Below are 5,775 nucleotides of genomic sequence, written 5' to 3'. Positions count from 1 at the left end.
CGCCAGGTCGGCGCGGCCAGGGCTTGGGCCGCGCCGCCCTGCTGTGTGGTCACCTCGTGGCCCCACTTCGTGACTCCTTCGGTCTTCTGGAAGCTTCGTGTGAAAATAGGCCCCTGGGCGTTGATTTCGTCCAATTTCGAGAATATTTCCTTACTAGGATTTCTGAAACCAAAAACAGCAGAAAACAGCAACTCGCTCTTCGGCATCTCGTTAATAGGTTAGTGCCGGAAAATGCATAAATATGACATAAAGTATGCATAAAACATGTAGATATCATCAATAATGTGGCATGGAACATAAGAAATTATCGATACGTCGGAGACGTATCACCCCTCCTCCCCGAAATACTCCTCACCACCACTGGTGCGCGCCTGGGCAAAGCTCAGGGCTATTGGCGGCGGCGGGCCCTTCCTTCGGCGTCACGAGCGTGGGGGCAGCGCTAGATTGGTGGTTGTTCTCTGGTCGGTGACGGGGCTGCCCGTGACCGTCGGCGTGGGATCCAGGGTAGGATCCAGGGCGACGGCCCTGGGCGGGCTAGTGTTCTTCGGCGTGACGTGTCTGGCTAAGGCGATCGCCATGGCGGAGGTTGGCGGAGGTCGGGTGGCGTCTGGTGACGTAGCTGGCGGCGGGGGCGACCTTGGTTGCTGTGGATCAGAGCCCTTAGCGGTGCGGTCGATATTGGTGGTGGCCGGTGGGTTCCTGTCGCCCCTCCCTCCCTGGTGGCACTCTTCTCCGGCATGGCAGTGCTAGGGTTTGCTCCGATGATGGGCAATGGCAGCGGTGGCCTAGTCAGCAAGGCAGTGGTAAGTGCCGGTCTCGTCTTCTGCCTTAACTTTGCCGTCATTCTCTAATCTCTATTGTGTGAAATGGATATGGTTTTTATCTATTGGTTACCATAGTTTTGTATGGGTCTAAACGTTCAGGTGACGGCTAACTGAATCGGGCGTGCCAATGTTTGACCAAGTGCTCAGCTCTATTCGAAGTAGTTGGAGGCGTGTTCAAACCCTCATCAAACTAATGTAATGTTTATTTATCTGTTCTGCATAGTCAAACAAACGCAATAATGCAAAAACATGTTAGGTTGCGGAATTTTATTTTAAGAGCTGAAAAGTCTGACACTTTTTAAGATTAGCTTTAATAGTAGAGAAATAATGGATATGTATACATTTCTCCAAAAGAATGTTTAAGCTCCCAGAAGTGGCCACAACCGTATATTTCTGATTCTTTACATGGACTTTTGCTTACTTCCAAGCTAAACCAAGTCGCGATGAAGTACAGGATCATACCTTTGCTGTAATTCAATGGAAAAGAATAACAAAATTATGCAGCCATTCATATACAACAACTGTCCATTATACATAACTTGTTACAGAATGTAGGTCAAAATCTTGAGATAGAAAAATTATGTACCGGAGGAAACGACAAACCTTTCGTGTCGGCCTCCTTCGAGGCGTTTTTCCCTCTTTGTTCGCTTGCAGCTGAGACTAGTATGGGCTCAGATCACACCCCACTCGTGTTTGACAAAGGGGAAGGTTTTCTTGTCCGCAACAACCGTTTCTTTTTCTAAACTAGCTAGCAAGGTGGCCCTCGCAAATGCGAGGGCATCATCTTTTTTCCCCGAGAAAGATGGGCATTGTAGTTATTGTGTCACTGGAAATACATTAATTAATTTAGGGTTCATAACTTTTGATGTTTTTTCCTTAGCCATTGTAACAATGTATGTCGAGAAATAAGTCATATTTTAGTCTTGCGGTCTTCTAAATTTAACCAATCGACACCACCATCTAGAGTTCTAGACTTCGCAACATAATCGTCTAGTATAATTTCAAATACCCAGGTGTGATGCTAACTTGAGTCCATAATTCATGTGAGCTTTTAGAAGTAACTCGGATGCACATGATTGATTATGGAGAAAAGTAGTTTATATATGCATATGTGATTTATTCTTGGTCCGCATGTTTTCCTTTTAAATTTCTGCCTTCTAATGTATAATCATGTGGGTCGCTCTTATTTTGTGGTGTAGGTAGTATGCTTATTTTTCCTAGGGACTATTTATTTCATAGCGTTTTTGTTATTTTTTCTGGAGAACTGGAGTAGGTTTTTGCCTATCGATTTATCTTGGCTACAGTTTAAAAAATTAAGATTTCATCACACTCAAATCTCTCACAAATAATCGTTTGTTGGTAGCTGTTTTTGTAAGTTTTACCCTCTAATATGTAATCATCATAGTTTAAAAACTCAACCGTTGACTGAACCGGTGAGGTTGTCGATTCATGTTTTTACCGGTCGGACACTGGTTCATTGATTTATTGTCTGATTTGCTAAAATTTAAATTAATATACTTTTACTTATAAATACTGCTAATAATTCATGAAATAACAGAGCAGTCACCGACCGATCACAACTCGCCCATTTTATGTAATCGGTCAAAAATCCCAGCCACAGTCAACGCATGTGCATTTTTTGCATGCAGTGCAGAGCAACAAAGGCATGTTTATTGAGTTCTACCGTGTACATATTTGTACAAAAAAATATCTCTTTTTCTGTACACCAAGCAAACATAGCTCAACTGGTCTGTGGCGAGGCTCCACCGTGTACTTGTACTTTATGTGCTAGGTTTGAAGCCCATCCCTTGCAATTCAAATTTGTACAATCAATTGATCCACGCTATCCGGTTTAGCGTGCGTTTGGTTAATGGACTAATGTGGATGGGATGGGATGGTCTACATTTTGTGGATGGGATGGTCTACATTATGTTGATCCCACATTTTGTTTGGTTGGTAGAATCTGAGGGATGGGATGGGATGTGTTTATCATATAATCTTTAATGCCAATTGGTTAGAAGGTGATTAACTACAAAAATACTGCAATTAACAGAGCGTTGGGGGAGATGCCGTAGGAACAGCCCGCCAACGTCGCGAGACCCCTGACTAGCACGACGGCGGCCCTGGCTACGCCGGCCTCTGAGCCCTTACCCCACTCCCGCCGGATGCGGCCATGAGGACCAAGGGCCCGGCGAGATCTTGGCCATGGTGGGGGAGGGGTCTGGCAGTTGAGGTCCTGGTCCCGGGGAATCCGACGCGTGAGCTCGCACCTACTCCAGCCGGAACTGGACCTCATGCCACCGCTCGTCAACGCCATGAAGGATGTGCCCATGGTGGCCTGGTGGGGGAGGCCGCTGGGAGCTACCGGGCGGGATCGAGGTGAGCGAGCAGGTGGGGAGCTCGAGGAGGGGAAGGCGGACGGTGGGAGCGGTCGGCGGACGGGAAGATGCGGCGGCGACGGGGAAGATACGACGGCGGCGACGGGGAAGATGTGATGGCGACGACGGGGAAGATGCGACGGCGGCGACGAGGAAGATACGACAGCGGCGATGAGGGAAATATGAGAGGCGAGGAGAGAAGATTAGTAGGTGGTCCACCGATTAGCAAAACGTGGATAAGGAGGTTCGGCCGATTTTGCCGGATCAGTTGATCCACCTTTTTGAGGGAATATTCCCTATCAGTGGATGGTACCATCCATCTTGGTTACAACCAAACATAAGCAAAAGAGGGACCATCCCATCCCATTCCTCTCTTATCCCATTCCTCTCTTAGTCAGCAACCAAACGCACGCTTAGTGTCTGAAACCAGAGGTCGGATCACAGTTTTATACGGTTTATTCTGGCTCACTGGCGTAGTGGGTCCAGTGGGCTTAAAGAACCAGTTGAGGCTCTGGTTCTAGTTTTTCGGTTGAACCATCGTTTCAGTTCGGTTTCTTAAACTATGCAAATCATGTGGTTTGCTCTTATTTTTTTGCATGGGTAATATGATTAATTTTCTTGGGGACAATTTCTTTTGTAGTGTTTTCGTTACTTTCTTTGTGAAGGATTAGAGTAGGCATTTGTCTACGGATCTATCTTCGATGCAGTTCTTAAAATTAAGCTTCCATCACACTCAAATCTATCGAAAATAAATTAAACTTTGGAAAATTCAACCCTACATAACACTACACTCTGATATACTTTTAATCTTGAGAATAAAAATCTCCTATGATTAACTGGCAATACGTACGTGTGTGTTAGACAAATTTTTTTTTTGAAACTGTGTTAGTAGACAAAATTAAGTTATGTATGGTCGTATGGATTGAACTCAGCCTAGCTGACGTGCCATTAATTCGTGCTAATTTTTAAATGGACATTCTCCTCAGTTTGTGGGCCTAGGCTTACACGGTAAGGAAAAATCTACACTACTTAAAAAGGAGGAACATATTCCTTATTCTGCCAATACGTTAAGTTTGGTCGTCCTTCCTCGCTCGCCCTGCACGCCCAACTAACTGGGCCAAGCCCAACTAAGCCCCGCGGCTGAAACTCCCCGCATGCCGCCGCCGCCCCTCTGCCCCTGGCGCTCCACCGCGCGTTCTCCCTCCTCACCCGCGCCTTCCTCCTCCCCCGCGCCTTCCTCCTCCCCCGCGGCGGCCACCACGACGCGCGCCTCCTCTCCGCGCACCTCTCTCCGTCTCCTGCTCCGCTCCCACGCCCTCCGTATCCCTCAACGCCGCCGCCCGGATCCCCCATCTAAGTGGCAGGTGGCACCCTCGTCCCGCAGCTCCATTCCCTCGTCCTACGCGCACGTCTCCACAAGCCTCATTCAGACCTACTTCTCGTGCGGCAGCATAGCCTCTGCACGTAGCGTGTTTGATGAAACGTTCCACAAGGACATCTTCTGCTGGAACGTCACGATCTCGGGGTATGTGAAGTCTGGGAACTTGGCGTGCGCGCGCGCGAAGCCGCGAACTGTTTGATGCTATGCCGCAGAGGAACGCGGTGTCCTGGACGTTGGGGCGTATGCATAGATGAAGCGGCCAGTGGAGGTGATCGAGGTGTTCCGGAGGATGCAGGGTGGAGGAGGGGATCGAGCCTGATGGGATAGTGTTGATGTAGGCCTGCGGGGATCTTGGCGCGGTTGATTTGGGCGAATGGGTGCACAGGTCCGTGTTGAAGTGGGGCTTATGCTGGCATATACCGCTGATGAACGCAGTCATCGACACGTACCTCAAATGCGGGTGCGTCGGCGGTGGAGGTGTTTGAGGGCATGGAGAAGAAGAGCGTTGTGAACTGGACAACGGTGATCGCTGGATTCGCGTTGCATGGCCTTGGCTTGAAAGCTGTTGAGATGTTTTGCCTGATGGGGAGGGAGAATGTGGCGCCAAACGACGTCACTTTTCTTGCGATCCTATCGGCGTGTAGCCACATTGGACTGAATGATTTGGGTCGCTGGCATTTCAATATCATGATATCCCAGTAAGGGATTAAGCCGCGAGTCGAGCATTATGGATGCATGGTCGATTTACTTGGCCGTGCTGGTTGTCTGATTGAAGCTCAAGACTTGGTTAAGGGCATGCCTTTCATGGCAAACGCAGCAATATGGGGAGCTCTTCTTGCTTCCGCTCACACCCATGGTAATGCTGAGCTTGGGGAACAAGCTTTGCATTAAGACATATTTTAAATAAAATAGGTGGTGTTTGTGTGCAGAAGGTCAAAATTGAGATAGCTAATCTTTGATGGACTCCTCGTTGCATGAGATTTGTTCTTACGATCCAAACTGTACAAGCCTTTCAGCTTTGGTTACAGGTATGGGAACCATTTCCTGACTAGCGTCAGCTTCTTACTTGATAGTTTTTTTTTTGAGCTGTTCTTACTTGATAGTTACTGATTACTTGTTTCCTCTTTGCTTCTCCTTTTGCAATATACATAGATCAACCTATGTGAATTCTCTGTATAGCTCCAAGAAATAT

At 47.8% G+C, this 5,775-nt stretch overlaps 1 pseudogene; it reads left to right on the top strand.

Annotated features, from left to right (window-relative positions):
• The first annotated feature begins 4,356 nt into the window (after positions 1 to 4,356).
• On the top strand, positions 4,357 to 5,474 carry LOC127315643 (pentatricopeptide repeat-containing protein At5g56310-like; annotated as a pseudogene).
• The last annotated feature ends 301 nt before the right edge of the window (positions 5,475 to 5,775 follow it).

This window comes from Lolium perenne, chromosome 7, assembly GCF_019359855.2.
Source record: "Lolium perenne isolate Kyuss_39 chromosome 7, Kyuss_2.0, whole genome shotgun sequence".
Classification (NCBI taxonomy): domain Eukaryota; kingdom Viridiplantae; phylum Streptophyta; class Magnoliopsida; order Poales; family Poaceae; genus Lolium; species Lolium perenne.
The sequence above is the reverse complement of the archived record's forward strand: the minus strand, read 5'-3'. Positions and strand labels throughout refer to the sequence as shown.